This window comes from Gymnodraco acuticeps, unplaced genomic scaffold, assembly GCF_902827175.1.
Source record: "Gymnodraco acuticeps unplaced genomic scaffold, fGymAcu1.1, whole genome shotgun sequence".
In the NCBI taxonomy this organism is placed as follows: Eukaryota; Metazoa; Chordata; class Actinopteri; order Perciformes; family Bathydraconidae; genus Gymnodraco; species Gymnodraco acuticeps.
Genome location: NW_022990518.1, coordinates 414072 through 432339, shown reverse-complemented (window position 1 = coordinate 432339; position 18268 = coordinate 414072). Strand labels below are relative to the sequence as shown.

Sequence of the window (18268 nt, the reverse complement as noted above, 5' to 3'; positions counted from 1 at the left end):
AAAGATGTATAAGTACATTACAGTAACAAAGTATTTGTACTCCACTACTTCCCACCTCTGTCCGTTAGTTATAATACTTTTTTTAGAATTAATTTTTTGAAAGGGTGGTTTTATTATTTATCCAGTAGTAGGCGGTAATGCAACGTCCGGGCTGGATTGAGCGAGTCGGGCTGGCGTGACGTGGATTGCAGACCGGAAGAAGGAAGTGAAGTCGGAGACGCGTTGCAGATAGCTCAGAGAGAATCGGAAAACTCGGAAACATACAGAAAGGGTAGCATTGGACTGTTATTTTGGCGGATTTGCATAAACTGTACATTGACTGTATCATCATGTCAACCAGCTCAGATGGTAGCCAAATAACCAATATGGAATGGATGATATCCGAAGCCGCGAGGAAGAAAAGGGCTTTGAGAGAAAGAGATAGCTCAGTAAGAGTGCGAAGTTGGTCGGATTAGTTGGGTGAAGCAGACAAGGCTAGCTAAAACAAAAAATCAAAAGTCAGTCAAAATTACAGCCAAGCAACTTTGAATAAAGAACTAGAACACGGGTGGAAAGTTACAATATAATTCAATCAGGATGGTGGGCAGTGGCTCAGTCAGTAGGAGATTGGACTGTGAGCCGTAGGGTCGCCGGTTCAAGTCCCCGACCAGACCTAAAAATGGTGTGGACTGCTACTTGGAGAGGTCCCAGTTCACCTCCTGCCCTGCCGTGGTGCCCTTGAGCAAGGCATCGGACAACCCCCTTCCCCCCTCACTCCCATTGCTCCCCGGGCGCTGTGCAATAGCTGCCCACTGCTCCTAGTACTAGACTCCTGGTACTAGGGTTAAACGCAGAGAACAAATTGCACTGTGTGTGCTGTGTGCTCTGCATGTGTGACCATGGAGGGATTCATCTCTCCCAATATTATAATATTATATATTATTACCACCCGATTAAACTTACCAAAATCAATTGAAAAAGAGATTGGAAAAATGTAATTTGCTAAGTTCATGAACAACAAGCGGGTAAGTAAGTAAGTAAAACTTTATTTATATAGCACCCTTCTCAACACGGATGTACAAAGTGCTTTACAGTACAGTACACAGGACACAATTCAAAGTATAACTATAAAATGTAGAATAAAAGGCATAAAACAGCAGCAGGTAATACTTAGGATAAAACATACGACAAAACATCAATAAAAAAGACAGCCACTAACTCACCACCTCTGACGACCCAAAGGCCTGTCGGAACAGGTGTGTCTTTAACTGCCCCTTAAAAATCTCTATTGAGGCCGAGGTTTTTATTATCTGGGGGAGTTTGTTCCAAAGCCTTGGGGCCACCACCTCAAAGGCACGGTCACCCTTAGTCTTTAGCCCTGTTCGGGGCACCCTTAGGAGGCCTTGCTCAGAGGACCTCAGGGCCCGGGTTGTGATGTGCGGGTGGATAAAGTCATTGATGTAGGCTGGGGCTTGGCAATGGACAGCTCTATATGTGAAGACCAGTACTTTGAATTGGGTTCTGAGATGGACAGGGAGCCAGTGCAGGGCAGAAAGAATCGGAGTGATGTGGCATGTTTTTTTGGACCGAGTCAGTAATCTGGCTGCAGCATTTTGGACCTGTTGTAACCGGTGTATTGATGTTTTGTTGAGGCAGGAGAACAGAGCATTACAATAATCAAGCCGGGATGAAATAAAGGCATGGATAGCCATCTCCATTTCTGCGTTGGATAGAACCCCCCTGAGCTTGGCAATGTTCCTGAGATGGAAAAAACAGGTACGGGTCAGAAGTTGTATGTGTTTGTCTAGTAGCATAGACTGATCGAAGGTAACACCAAGGTTTTTTATGTTTGCCCTTATGTTACCACAGAATGAACCCAGGTGGCTTGCGGAGGCGATGTTATCAACCGCCAAGATCAAGACTTCCGTTTTTGATGCATTAAGCTGTAGGAAGTTGCTTGACATCCACTCCTCAATTGCAGACAGACATGTGATGAGGGTGTTTACTTTTTCCATTTTGACAGGTTTGAAGGAGAAGTATATCTGGATATCATCTGCGTAACAGTGATACGAGACACCTTCAAATTGGCTAATTAAGTGGCCCAATGGCAGCATGTACAGGGCAAAAAGAAGGGGGGCTAAAACAGAACCCTGGGGCAGGCCGCAGGATAGGGGAGTGCTATGTGATGAGAACGGGCCTACCGCCACAGAGAAACTTCTCCCACTGAGGTACGAGGCAAACCACTGGAGGGCAGACCCTGAGATGCCTACCCACTCCCTGAGTCTATCTAGCATGATGGCGTGGTCCACTGTGTCAAACGCTGCACTCAGGTCCAACAACACCAGAACCACGCAATCGCCTGCATCCGATGCCATCATGAGGTCATTGGAGACCCTGAGGAGAGCTGATTCTGTGGAGTGGTGTTTTCTGAAACCTGATTGGAATTTGTCATGGATTTTATTGTCATTCAGAAATGTATTGAGTTAGCAACAACTTTTTCTAAAACTTTTGACACAAATGGAAGCTTTGAGATGGGCCTGTAATTATTTGGGAGGGAGGGATCTAGATTGTTTTTTTTGAGAAGGGGCTGAACAACCGCCTGATTAAAAAATGATGGGACGGAGCCAGAGACAATGGAGATGTTTATAATGTGGAGCAGGGGTGGAGCGACACATGAAATAACTTATTTTAGCATGGACGTTGGTAAAGCATCCAGAGGGCTTGTAGGCCATAAGGTGAACCCTGTTATCGTTTCATCCCGCTCCACAGAAGTGGAACTACACAATCGTTAGTTCATAAAAAAGAACGAGTCATGCTTATCCACCAAAAAAAAGTTTGTCGCTAAAATTCCTGTCAATTCTTCTAGGCACGTAATTATTGGCTGAACTAGTCCCTTCAAAGCGTAATAATATCTTGGTCAAAAGTAGTGCCACGGTCCGTCACGTGATCGTGCTACATAGTGCTGGGGGGATACGATTATTTTGAAAACGATTAATCGGGCGATTATTTGATCGATTAGTCGACTAATCTAACGATTATTTTTCTGTTGTTCAATTCATAAAAAACGTAATGTAAAAAAAACGTAATGTAAAATTTTTTTTTTTTCACGATACTGTGTCTCAGGGGATCTTAATATTTAAGAACCTATTAATGTGTTATACCAGATTAACGGAAATAATCTCAGCTAATTGACGATACAAACCATGTTTACCAAAACAAAACACAAGTCTCATAAGAAGCATCTAAATGACCCCTGAGCGAAAAATGCTAACGGACATTGGCACAGAACTCAAGATAAAAGTACCCTTATTACTTATCGTAGCTGCACATACAAGATATCCGATTAAAGCTGAGACTCCACAGATTATGTAGGTATATAGTATCATCACTGAGTGATCCGGACTCGTGACAGGGGAAGCAAATACAGTCATCACAACACGTACCTTCACAGAGCTTCTAGGGAGATCGTCTCACCACCGTAATCTGATCAAAAGACGTGTTCAATGGCATTAACATGAGAAAAAACGCGGCTGAATCGGTTAATCCATAGGTTTTTAACGTCTATGTATACAAAAATGATTGAATTTATAATCCATAATTCCATTTTATGTAAAAAATCGGAGAGCAAATGCTAGCTGCTAATGGTAGCCACCACAGCTAGCTGCTGCTTCTGCTAGGCTATGCAGCAGTCTCAGTGAGATATAAATATATAAATATCTTTGCGTTTTGGACTAACTTTAAAATATTCCCATGCTTTTGAAGACCTAGGGCGAGATGTTTTCGTTTGGGGGCTTCGTGCGCAATCCTGTGAGGAGGAGGTGGTAGCCGTTTCAGTCTCCATTGTGTTTGAAGTGCGATTGCGAACTGCTTGTTGCTTTGGGTGACCGACGTGTGTGTAGCGACGCGTCGACGCGGAAATATGTCGTCGACGATATTTTGAAGTCGTCGACGCGTCGCTACAGCACTAGTGCTACACCAATTGGGTAGCTGCATATACCGGTATCAACAAACAGATTTGGAAAAAATGGCGACCGCCATGGTTTCATCGAGTAGCGGGGACGAGGAAAACGCACCAGAAAGTCTCAAAAAGTCAAAATTATCAACACACAAACATTGTTACATGCATATTACGTCTGTGAAGCACGAAAAGGTTGATTATTTTACCAATACAAGATGGAATACGTACAGGACAAGCTTACAACGGTGGCATTGATTTTGAAGTTACAAATACAATATTATCATATTACAATAATAATAATAATAATAATAATAATAATATAATATATATATATATATATATCTATAATAATAATCTATATCTATAATAATAATCTATAATAATATTAATAATAATAATAATGTAATTCATGAAATTATTATATGATGAATGAGTAAATAAATGAATCAATGGTCATTGGTATAAGTACTGCATTGTATTGATCTAAATTACTTAACGTAACAAGTTAACCTTCTTCTTGGACGCAGCTATGTATGAAATCAAGTCATGTTTATTGTAAGAGTGCATTTAACGTGTACAGGGTAACAATAACAACAGACAGACAGACAAAAAGTCCTCAGTCTAATGGAATAATCCACAAACTCAGCCAATGAACCTAGCGATGCGAACACGGTAGTCCAGGAATGTTGTTGTAGCTGGAGTTGGCTGATAAACGCTGCTAGCCAATGTTGATTCGATGGTCAACTCTGTTCCCAGATAGTAAAACCTCTCACAAATACCGCGTATATAACGCAAATACCTCGGACTTAGTGATGTATTAAGACATATGACAAAACATGACATAAAACAAGCATACAGCACTGTTTAGAATCCATTTGGTCTGGTTTAGTGTAACCATGGAGGCGGCCATCTTTCACTTCTGTTGACAATATGCAGCTACCCAATTGGTGTAGCACGATCACGTGACGAACCGTGGCACTACTTTTGACCAAGATATTATTACGCTTTGAAGGGACTAGTTCAGCCAATAATTACGTGCCTAGAAGAATTGACAGGAACTTTTCTTTGGTGGATAAGCATGACTCGTTCTTTTTTATGAACTAAAGATTATGTAGTTCCACTTCTGTGGAGCGGGATTTCTTTTCTAAAGGACTTTTCGAGGTTCACCTTGCGGCCTATTGAGGAAGATTTCATAGTGCTCACTACAGAGGTCAGGTCGGCTATGGTGATGCAGGGGATTGGGAGGGGGTGATGCTCGACCTCACATCAGCTACCTTGTTTATAAAAAAGGTGAGAAAACGGTCGCAGTCGTCGTTTGAATAAATAGGAACTGAGGGGGTGGACGGGTTTACAATGGTATTTATGGTTTTAAATAGTACTCTGGGGTTGTGCTTACTAGAGGAGATGAGATTAGAAAAATAGGTAGCCCGGGCATTTTTGACCAAATTGTTGTAATCACAGTAAAGGTCCTTCAGATGGAGACGGTGTAACAGGAGATTTGTGGTTTTCCACAGCCGCTCAACTTTGCGACAAAGCCGTTTCAGTATACGGGTGTCCTCTGTTAACCAGGGGGATGTGTTTACAGCTAGAGAGCTGCGTGTCACCATGGGAGCGACGTCATCTAAAATGGCGGAGCAGTGTGTATTGAAAGCGTTGATTAGACAATCAACATCATCAACATGCGACACCAAAACATTGCTGTCAAAAGCTGTTACAAATTTCTCAACCGCAGCGCCATTTAAAATACGCGAGGTTTTTACTCGCTTCCCCTGAACATAAGCGTTATCCAACGACATGACAAATAGTACATCTTTATGGTCGGAAACAGATAGCTCATCAAAACAAACGTTGCTAATATTTAGACCAATTGTGAACACGAGATCCAATGTGTTACCTTTGTTATGCGTTGGGCCAGACACATGTTGACAGAAATTAAAAGATTCGGTGACATTAAGGAAATCACTGGCAAATTTGTCTGAGCAGTCATTTACATGAATGTTAAAATCCCCGCACAGAAGAACTCTTTCATAGCGGATGATGGAGGTTAGTAAGTCACCAAGATCGGATAAAAAAGAGCCATTCTTGCCTGGAGGGCGATATATTAAAAAATACAATAAAACGGGTTTGAGCGACCCACTTTTGTTATTAGCACTTCAAATGTTGGAAAGGATCCAGTGCTCACCATGTTGGTGGAGAAGCAGTCTCTGTAGAACGCGGCAAGTCCTCCTCCTCGGCCGGTGCGCCTAGGAGCACAGGAGTAGCTGTAGCCCGGAGGACAAAGTTCGTTCAAGGAGGAAAACTCCCCGGCTCTCTGCCAGGACTCCGAAACAAGCATAAAATCCAGCTCTCTTGAGACGACGAAGTCATTTAATAAAAAGGATTTGTTTGTAATGGATCTGGCGTTCAACAAACAAAATGATACGCAGTCAGATCCGGCTCTTCCTATCTTCGAGGCCCAAGGCAGTGGGCGCAGGCAGCCGGACACAGGAGCCACGCCGAAACGAGCCGATGGTCGATTTCCAGAGCCCCCCGACCCTCGATGCGATATTGATACATAGGTAACAAACAGCAGCAGGAAAAGATTATCGGAATGAAGTCACTGAATGGGGAGAAAATGAATGCGCATGTTCCAGGAGCAATGGCAAAACTGAAAGGAGTACCATTGAACATGTCAATGGAAGTTGTTAAAAATGAAATAAAAGGAGGCAAAGTAGTGGAAGCCACAAGGCTTAAAAGCAAACCGGATGGCACACTCAAAGAAACATTATCAGTTCTCATTCAGTTTGAGAGAACCTTACCTAATGCAGTACAAATGGGATATTTGAACTTCATTGTTAGGGATTACATCCCCAAACCTCTCAGGTGCTAACGCATGTCAACGATTGGGGCACATAGCGCAGCAGTGTAAAGGACAGCTAAGGTGTGCGAGATGCGGAGGACAACATGAGTATGGAAAATGTGAAATTGATGCAAAGGTTAAATGTTGTAACTGCGGAGGAGATCACAGTGCTGCGTTTGGAGGATGTGAAGTACAGAGAGAGGCCAGAGAGGTGCAGAGAGTCAAGATTACAAACAACGTTTCATACGCAGATCAGAAGCAATAAAGAAAGTAGGGGAACAGTAACAATCAATAAGACCCCTAGTGGAATGGAGCAGAGAATTACAATACAGTAATCTTCCAATCCAACCCCACAGCGCCACCAAGAGTAAAGAGGATGATGATTTTCTACGAGTGAAAACATTTTGTACATTATCCAGTGCTTACTAAAATGAATACTAATGTATATATACAGGAAGGAGGTGTAATAACCAGGTGGTGCTTTACTAAAGCGGATTGGGGGAAATGTAGGATATGGTGTAGTGCGTTAAATTGTACTTTAGGCATAATCTTTGTTTCCAATATCTTTCTGTAGTTACAGTTATGTGTGTTCGCTACAATAATTGACATGTCTGTTCAACAGCACCACGTTGAAGTGGAAGCCGTCCTCCCGCCTGATGGAGCTTCTGGAAGAGTCTGCAGAGGAGCTGATTAAAGAGTACCAGGTAAATGTTCTGCTTGATTTGTGTTAAAATGTGTCTGCTGTTCTGTTTGTACATGGATATCTCTATTCTCTAAAGGTAAGTTCATCTTGCCATTATGTGAAAAACCTCTTCAGTCTCCAGTTTTTAAGTTAACATTTAGATAAAGTACATTTTTTTACATACATTTTACTGTATCATATTTATTTATATTTTCAAACTTACTCAATTTCAATGTTTACTATTCTGATTCAAAATGGGTTTTTCAGGAGAATTGATAATTTGAGCCTAGAACCAAATTATTTAATCAGGTTTACTTCCTGTTTGGAACAAAGAAAACATTTAATAAACTGAGCTTCCTTACTTGTTAGTTAATATAAATTCCCATATCCACACAGTAGCTAATGTGCATATGATAATAAAGCCCTTTGAACCGTTTGAAGCTTACCCCATCCCCTTTGCTTAAAAAGAACATTTAAAATCAATGGCTACTTAAATACTAAATTAAATAGCTAGCTCAACCCAATCAGTCTTAGTAAATTCACAGAAAAGTTTACAGTATTGTAAGTCAGACCCGGCGCCAGAACAAATCTAAAGGGAGGGCATATGATTTTCATGGGAGGGCACACAAAACCGTCACGTGCTGCGGGCCTGCGGCATAATATATATCAAACAGCAAGGCCAATAGCATCGCGTAAAGACGCACACTTATCGCAAATACATACACAAATAAAGGGCAACATAGAAACCACTTTTGAAACATTGTGTGCGTGGCAGCACAAACACTGGTAAATCACGAGCAAGGCACACTGGTTAAGGATGGCAGCTTCCTCATCGTTGCACTCGGAGAGAAATAGTAGAGACGGAGACGATGAACTGTTTAGCCCGCCTTGGGCATGGTTTATGTTCCTATGCATTGCACTCGGACATGCTGTGGAGTGAATCAAGTCACCTCTGAGAGGGAGTTGGTTGACAGCTAAAAAAGCTTTAATATCAACGATAGCTGACACGTAATAATGGCTCCGTGCCAGCTGATCTGCACCAAAGTACTCATTTCCTTATTTGTTTCCTCACGTATCTGTCTCTCTCTCCACAAACTCTCACATGAAATGTGTTCTTTTGATGCGGCATGTCTTAGCAGTCTGTAATGCGTGTTTCCAGTGGCAAAAACCTTTGACAGTAAAAGCCGCATCAGATGAAGACGTATTGACTTTAAACTGTCTACAGGGGAAACAAAAGGCTGCGTCTGCTTTTAACGAATCTTCAAGCCATGGTCTGTTAATGTACCATGCAGCGGCAAAAGTGCGCTTCTTTCCTGAAATTAATCTCCCTGGATAACGATCCTACGGAGCCCCTAAAGGGACATGGAAAAAAAACAAAAAAAAGAGAGAGAGAGAGAAAAAATAAAGTCAGGAAAACGGATTTGTTTCTCGTGCGCACGAGAAACAAATCCGTTTTCCTGACTTTATTTTTTTTTTAGAAAGTTACCGATGCACCAAGGAGGAAGTGGAACACGAGACAACCCATTTCATTGCAGACTGTTATGTTTACGTGGGGAAATGACAGTGCATACATTATTTGAGATATATTTTGAAGTCAGACTTAATTTGATGGACATTTCGGCCAGGGTTGTAGAGCTATTGGTTTAAGCACCGGATTGGCAAAACACTGGCGAGTCTGTAAACCAGTCTGCTCTTTGATCTATGAATTAATGTCCGTGACTCTCAGAGTACTGTTTTATAGGGAAACAAACACACACACACACACACACACACACACACACACACACACAGCCAGTGGCGGACTGGCCATCGGGACGTTCGGGACGAATCCCATTGGGCCGGTACCAAAGTGGGCCGCCCGTCACTAGCCGTCTATACGATATATATCTCAAATAATGTATGCACTGTCATTTCCCCCACGTAAACATAACAGTCTGCAATGAAATGGTTGTCTCCTGTGCGCTTCACTTCCTCCTTGGCGCACCGGTAACTTTCTCAACAAAAAAAAGTGCGCACGAGTTAGTAAAAAAAAAGTCAGGATAACGAGTTACCCCCTAATCCCACCAGGAGCGTCTGCGCTGCGTTGCGCTGCGTTGCGCTGCGTTGCGCTGCGTTGCGTTGCGCTGCGCTGCGTTGCGCTGCGTTGCGCTGCGCTGCGGCGTTTTTAGCGATCGCGGCCACTCTAGTCAATGGGTGCTATTCCACCAGACCCGCTGCGCCGCGGCTCGAAGCGTCCCAGAAGCTCCTCGCCGCAAGGAATTTCTAAAATATAGGATGAATCCTATTTTTGACGCAGCGCGGCGCAGGCAGGAAGTGGAACGTTCATCCAACAACTGCGAGGCTGCACACACGATGCTCTGCTTCCGCAACGTTTAGAAACGCGCCTGGTGGGTTATGACGCAGGAGGAGGTCGCAGCGCGGCGCAGCCGCAGCGCAGACGCTTCCGGTGGGATCAGGGGGTTAGTATCTCGTGCGCACGAGAAACGTTCTCGTGCGCACGAGATACTAACTCGTTATCCTGACTTTTTTTTTTCTCTCTGTTTTTTTTTTTTTTTTTTTACATGTCCCTTTAGGGGCTCCGTACGACCCAGCTTCACTTGCTTGGGTATTAACCCCAATATCATCGCTAACTCAGCCCCGGGGTTTGCCGAGGTCAAGCTTGTGACATTAAGGCGTGCTGCTGCAACGGCAGGTGCAGGGTCGCCAGCATCACCATCGGCTGCAGTTATTTCAGCGCTATTTCGTTTTAATAAATCCTTAGACCTTTTAAGCCAATTTCTGATGTCCATTTTGAAATTCAAACAGAAATGGGAGTCTACAGAATGCACAATAAACAAATCCAGAATAGGCGGCAGAGTGTGACGCTGTGATTGGTCTAAATGGGGACGAATCACAAATCACAACAGACACATGCATTTATTTGACGTAGCCTGCGATTTTTTTTGTTTGTTCTGACATCACATACATCGTAGCATAAAAGTTCACAGTTTATTTATAATTAAAAAAATAAAAAATATATATTTTTAAATTTTTATAAATAATAAAAAACGTGTTTATTGGGGGAGGGCAGGAATGTCAAATGGGAGGGCCTGGCCCTCCCACGGCGCCGGGCATGTTGTAAGTTAACACTGATTTACATGTTTTGACAGAATGGAGGCAAAGATATCGTAGAAAAAGGACTATGCTGAGTGTCGTGAAGATCCATGTCCCCCATGAAGTTCAGCAAAAGAAGACGCCACACCTCCCAACGTGTCCATCTCCATCGAGGGATCGGAGGTGCTTGATGAGTGTAAATGTTTGGTGAACGCCTGCCTTCTGCTCACGGGCATCATCCATGCAATGAACTTAAGTAACACATCAAAGTTGAAATACGCTTCTGTCGTTTTCAAAAATCCATCTTGAACTTAATTTCCTCAAGATTTATCTTGAAAGCCCACATGTTTGCAGAAGCAGTGGTGGCATTTTGAGGTACTTGAGAATTTCATTCCATTGCACTCTATACTCCACTACAAATCAAAGGGACATATTGTACTTTGTGCTTCACTATCTTATATAGAGTGTATAAAGTATAAGGTTCTGTTTTTTAATTTACCAAAAAATGTAAATATTTTTAGAAATCCTTCAGCTATTACATTTTTGTTTGTTAATATTGGATGTTTTACTACAGGGTACTTTTTACATGTAATAATCAAACAGAATTTAGCTAATTATAGTTTTACTTAAGTAACATTTTCATTACCAGACTTTCACTTGTAGTATTCTTACAGTGTGGTATGAATATTTTGTACTTAACCCTTGTGTTGTGTTCGAAAGCTGTTACCGTTCATGGTGTTTCGCGGGTCAATTTTGACCCATGATTTATCTCAGTTCAAACACTGAAAAATAATGACTATCATCCAATATTGTTTTAACTACATCATAACTAACTTATTATGCATTCATAACTGTACAATCCTGTTGTAATTTAATTGTATGGTTCCACAACACATTACACCACATATTGCCCACGTGCATGTGTGTGTTCAGGTTCAAGTGTTAGTGTACATATTCTTTGTGAAAGGTGGAGTTCCCGTGGGGGAGGGGGGCCAGCCAGAGGGATGGGAGACCAGGTGGATGTTGCGAAAAAAGTAGTGTTACAGTGGATGAAGAGGGTGGGGATGGGATGTCTAAAGTCAAAGATGAATCTTGATTGGGCAAAATTTGACCCCGAGTCACCCACAACAATTCTGCTGGGTCTTCACAGACCCGAACACCAAATTATACACTTTTTTTTTTAGAGACCTTCAGACTTGGCTAAAATTGTCAAAATCAGTTTTGTAGTGTTTATATAGCTGTTGTGGAGGATATCATGAAGCGATAAAAAAAACTAGAGTAGTTATTATATAATTTTTACTTGAAACGGGTCACTGGATACCCAAACACATCATAAGGGTTAAGAAAAGGGCCTGATACTTCTTCGACCTGCTTTGTTAAGTTTAACTGATGTACTGTATGTGCAGTATTGTTAAAATCATTGTAAACTGTAGATTAATCATGGCATGTATCAGACAACAGAAAAAAAATGTTGCTGTTTAAAAGTGTCTACTGTTTCATGTTTTGTAGTAGCCGCCTTAGTGTAAAAGAGTTTTATTGAATAAGAATTGCATTTGATGATACTTGATAATAAAAAAATCTTACTCCCCATTTTTTTCAGTGTAGGGCAACCCAAATAGGACACTTGACGTCTAGACGGCTGCCCAATATGCATTGCGCATGCACGAGTTTTAAACTTAAACGGTTGCCCAATTTACATTGATATATATATATATCATTCCAAAGCTGGTAAAGACTTTTCAAATTAGCAATAATAATCATATAAGAAAAGTACTGATCTAATAACAGAGATTTGTTCTTGAATCAACTTTTTTATGGAAATGTTTTTATGTAATTGTATTTAATTAATAAAATGAAAGACATTCACAGTTTATGTAATTAGATATACATTATTAATGCCTTACCTTTTTGTATACATTCACAGTAAATATTTCTTCAGTATGATAGCTGTCTAACAGAAGTTCAATCCATTTCTCACTTATTCTGAGAATGTACTTAACCCAATAAAAGGAGTTGTTAAATAATAGTGAAGTCACGTTGTAATAACAATAGCTCATCTCTCTCGTTCAGATTAATATTGTCTGTTTTTTTTACTTTTCTTTTTCTGCTTTACCAAATGCCACTGTGTCAAGTGTCCCATTTGATTTGCCGTATGTAGGCTAGTTGTCCAATATGGCGGACCATCTCGCACATACGCAATTTAAATCAGGCAGATATGCAGATCGGATAGTCAAAAGGGGCAGAAATGTAAATTATATTGTAGGTAAGATTCAGGAAGCCATTACGGAAATTGAAAGCTCGTCTCATGGGGGTTTAGATTGTCGTTTTTTTACGAGGAAAAGGATAGGTGAGGAGGTTAGGTTAAAACTTTATGGACAAGAACTAAAGAAAGTGAAGACATTTAAGTTTCTGGGAATATGGTTGGATGAGAGAGTCACATGGAGTACTCACATTGATAAAGTAGTAGATACATGTACAAAGGTTTTAAATGTTATGAGGTGCTTGGCAGGCACTAAGTGGGGGGCTGATAAAGCTGCTTTGAGGAACGTATACAGCCTTAATTAGATCAGTCATAGAATACGGACTAATAGGGTATGGTTCAGCTGCATACTCTTCTCTACAAAAATTAGATAGAGTCCAGGCACAAGCACTAAGGATATGCTGTGGGGCAGTCAGATCTACACTTCAGGTAGAGGTCGGAGAAATACCAATTTCTTTGAGGAAAAAACAGTTAATTGTTAATTACTGGGCAAATCTACGGGGACAGATACTCACCCTACTAAACAAACTGTAAAAACAAGTTGGGAAAAAAAAAAGTTTTTGTGTTTCGGAATTATGTAAGGAATTCAAAGTTAAAGAATGGAATATTAGTCCGATGGTGTTGTTATCAGCTGTTCTACCATCATGGTTGCTACCCCAACCTATAGTAGATTTATCCTTATTGAAACGGTTACATTCAATGAAAAATAAAATCAATGTGCAGGCTTATGTGAACACTGTTCTACACAAACAATTTACTGATGGATCCAAAAATCCAGAAAATGGTCAAACTAGTTGTGCATTTTATGTTCCTGAATTAAAGGTCAAAGTGGGAAAGCGAACAAGTGATCACATCGCAGTATACACAGTAGAGATGATGGCTATCTCACTAGCACTTCAGTGGGTAGAGGAAATACAGCCATATGCTAGCAGACATATTTGCTCTGACTCCAGCGCAGCTCTGGAATGTCGTCAGGATATTTTACACATCATGTTTAGGTTAGTTCATTTGGGAATTGATGTTCATTTGTGTGGGTTCCAGCGCATGTGGGTATTAGAGGGAATGAGGTAGTGGATCAACTGGCAAAATGTGGTTTGAAAGCAAACCAGATATAATGGTACTGTCATGTTTCATGGGCTTTTTGGGGTGTAGTCCCCACTTGAAAGGGATGAGGCGTCTACCGGACTTTGGGAACAGGATTTCACTCCAGTGACACAGCTTATTTTCAATATGTTTTATTTTGATTGGCAAGTTCACTTTATGCAGTCACTTTATGCAGGTGAAAAACCTTTGTAACAAATAAGAGAACATTTTAGAATTTGTAACCATGTAAATAAAGCGGATTCTTTTAACTTGGCTTTTCTGGAAATGTTGACAAATCAAGTTAATTATTATTTTGAAACTAGAAACTATTATTTCCCCTTCTTTCACAGAGGTATTCAATGAATAAAATACGACTTTACTATTTACTAGGGGTGTAACGGTACACGAACGAATATAACGTTAAACGTAAAAAATTGAGAACGTGAACAACTTCTTGGAAGTAATCTCAGGTGCTGCGTCGCAGCATTCAGAGTAATTTGCTCACATTGTGTTTAACGCGTCATAGAGCGAGCAAGTCATTTAATTGGACGAGAGGCATACTATGAGAGCTGGTCAGAGGGATGCGTTCAGATGTAGTCAGTAATTTGAGGAACTGTCGAAATGGCGAACGCAGATAAAGTTGAGCTCGTAAATCCTCCAGCATCATTGAAGTCTCCGGTTTGGGAACATTTTGGTTTCGCAGTCCCGTTCTAAGCCGTGTTCCTCACTCCTCACATCCCAAGCTACATCCCCAAAAAGGGTATTATGTTGTTACATCGTTTTAGAGGTTATGTTTCAGTTGTGCTCTTGATAAGCCATTAAAACAGTAAAACACGTTCAGTTTCCTTTTGCTTTTTGTGTCTCCTGTTCACCAAAACATACCCATCTGTGATGGAAAAAGAAAGTAATCTAAAAGTAATCTGATTACGTTACTTTTTTAAAACACGTAACTGTATTCGGATTACTTTATACTGTATAACTGATTACATTTACAAAGTAACTCTCCCAACCCTGTGTACTGCGTAGCCTGTCCTGAAGAAGAAGTAATCCTTCCTAGTGCCTGACGAGTTTTAAGCTAATAGCCTATACAGTTATGGATATTAGAAAGTTATTGTCATCAAAGCAGGCGCCACAAGCTGCAGCAGCAGCAGTATCAGCAGCTGACAACAATGTCATCACCAGCAGTGAAGACATGGATGATGTTTCAGGTTTGGGAATCTAATGGTGATATCTGCGCTCTGGCTGACTGAGTAAGAAGTAAAAAAGAGTGATGTAACGTTAATGTTATAGCTAGTAAACATGGAGTAACCACACTAAGTAGGCCTATACCCTTATATGTTAGTATACAGAACATGACTAAAAATTATCCTAAGATGTAACGTTAACCCTTCATACCTCAGTCTACTTTTAAGACACTAAAATAACGTATTTTAATTTTGTTTTCGCGCGTGGAATTATACCGGCTCTCGCTTCAGTACACATAACTTTACGTCACAAACATAGATGGTGGATGAGAATAGATCTATAGAACGATAAGCAATGCGCCAGAATCAAGGTGAGACTATCAGCATCCTTTAAAACTCTACGCACGTTCGTTTCACCGAAATAAGTAAACGACTGTATTTGAGTGAGTTAAGGCATTAGTTTGCTTCATTAAAGGGTGTTAATTAATAAGTGTTCTCCAGTGCCTTTTGTCCGCTTTAAGGTATTATTAAGGTAGGGTTAATGTTGCTCTCAAAGTGCACCAGATTGATGCTTTTAACTTCAATATTTATTTTTGCTAAAAGCCACTGTGTCAAGTGTCCATCTTGGGTTGCCGTCCGGAGTTGTCCAATACGGCGGACCATCTCGCACATGCGCAGTACCGATCGGGCAAGGGGACTGATCGGGTAGTGACAGCGTTTCGTCGCTAGGTCGCTACGGTTTTCTCTCTCTGTGTTCCTGAGACATTGTGTGAGCTCCAGCACTACTAATCCATCATCTGTGTTTTTGGATAATCCTCCGAATGGACTGTGCTCTTTTTTCTGGAGCGTTTACCTCGGACTTTCGGAGATAGCTTAGCATGCTAGCTGGAAACAAGTTGGTAACACTAGTCAGATTGAGAGTTTGATGGAGAGAAAGAAACAGTGTGTTTAACGGAGTTTGCAGGAAAAGGTGATCTAGTAAACATGAGTAAAGTCCAAATGCTGCTTTCGTTGAAGAAGCTGCTACTCACTCCTGCTGGTGAAGAGATATTTGCTCTGTTTGAAAAAACGATGGCAGAGTACGAGGAGGAGCTGTCTCGTTCAAAAGAGGAGAACAAGAGACTCCAGAAACTACTGGACGCTCTTTTACAGCCTCAGCTTCGGATACACAGAGCAGGTTTGTTCCCTTTACTCTTAATTAACACTTTAAACCAGGCCAAACTACGGCCCGGGGGCCAAATGACCCTGGCCGTAGTCGATAAAAAGAAGCCTAAGCATAACTTATTTACATAACAAGCTTGAAATAGACCCTTCATATGTCATATTATAATATATATATATATACACTGGGACTTCTGTTTTTAAGGGATGAGCTGCCAACAAGATTGTAATGGCAATTTCCTGTCCCTATGTCCTATACATTTTGCAGCTCGTGGTATTAAAATAGAATGGCTAGAATATTCATGTAAAATAGTGCCATATTCTGCCATGTCTGTAGAAATGTTGGGTCAAAAATAATGCATACAATAGCACAGATGCCTTCACCACGAAAAGCTACAAAAATATTTCATATATCTCAAGCTTATCAACAAGCTGATGTTGCAGCTGAAATGTTCTCCAGTCAACCTCACATGATGATGTGATACCAGTTTTCAAGCACAGTAAATCATCTCTTCCCAGAGTATATGATGGGACCAAGGTGATGATGTACATGGTTTTAATAATACTTTTGCCTTTCAATGTTTGCCATTTCAAACCATGAGCTGGTTCAAATAATATTTGCCTTGATTTACAATATGTTCTCATTTGTTTTATCAGTACAGTTTTGAAGATGAAATATTTCAGGATTGCACTTTTAACTTGAAATGTTCTCACTTGCTTGGTTTCAAAACAACATACATGCCATAATCTGTTCATTGGGGACCGACCATAACATCAATGCTATTTTTCATTGCTGTTGCCGGCCGCTATTGCTCACGTAAACCTACTACTGCTGCACCCCCTGTAATTTCAGATGCACCCAGAGTCATTTTGTTCTGGAACCGGGCCTGCCATTCAGGCTCATCAAGATCCCTCTGCTTCGTGTCGGGTTCCCTGATCAGCCTGTCGGGTGTTCTTTTCCCCATAATGACCGCCTCGCTGCACATTATCCCGTTTAATACACGGCCATATACTAAACAACCAATCGAGCCCATTCCGTGTTCCTGTTATTGTTTACTTCCTCTCTGCCTTTTTCTGGTGATTTATCTGACGTCCAGCGCTCCGTCTTTTAACCTCTTTTCCTTTCTCTTTCTTGATCCTCCTTAGCAACCTTCATTATAGTCCTTGACAGTGGTCTGTACTACTGGATTTACAACGTGTCACATCGATCAATCAGCATAGAGTACTCAACTAAGCCGTGTAATAAAATGTGTTAGTAGCCTTAATGGCCTACACAGTTGTTATGCTATTCACTGGATGTATAATGAGCTGCACTAAACTACATTTTAGCATTTAAAATACCTAGCCATTTTTTTGCGGTTATTTTGGTAAAGTAACTCAAAAGTAATATAAAAGTAGTGTAACTCATTACATTTCAGAGACAGTAATATTGTAATGTAAGTTAGTAAAGACAGTAATATTGTATTACATTTTGGAAGTAACTTGCCCAACACTGGGCGCCACTATCAAACACAGTGGGCTGACCTTTAGTGTCGATTTTCAACTATCAGGGAGTCCCATTGACTTGCATAGAGCTCCCTGAATGTTGGTAATAGACGAGTTGGGATCGCGGAGAAACACTCACTCAGCCTTATCTTTTCTCAGGCTGTGAGTGTGTGGCGAACAGCCTGGCTGTGAGTTTTTGTGTGTGCTCAGGCTGAGTTCCGCGGTGTCTCGCTGTCTCGCAGTCCCCACGCAGCAACCAGGAAACGACACCAGTAACCCAGCTCGCATTGTCCGCTCCTCAAGCCTCAAAGGGCGGAGCAGCGAGCCCCGCAACGTCCCGCCAATACGGCACCCAGTCCCAACGGCGTCCTAGCACGAAGTGCGAGGAACCTATTGTTATTGGTGGAATTATTCTTATTCTGCTGGCGTTTCCTGTTTTTGAGGGCTTTAGGACGCTTCAAAAGTTGTATAATTTTGCACGGACGCCAGGACCGGTGAAACATTTGACATTCTGGAGTCAATGGGTTCAAATTGTCCAACATGC

The 18268-nt window shown here is 41.3% G+C and overlaps 1 long non-coding RNA gene across 1 annotated transcript; it reads left to right on the top strand.

Annotated features, from left to right (window-relative positions):
* The first annotated feature begins 5140 nt into the window (after positions 1–5140).
* Positions 5141–14360, top strand: LOC117553316. The gene is made up of 3 exons (XR_004570115.1): positions 5141–5227; positions 7399–7480; positions 10608–14360. It is a non-coding gene; the product is annotated as an uncharacterized LOC117553316 (long non-coding RNA).
* Positions 14361–18268: the final 3908 nt, after the last annotated feature.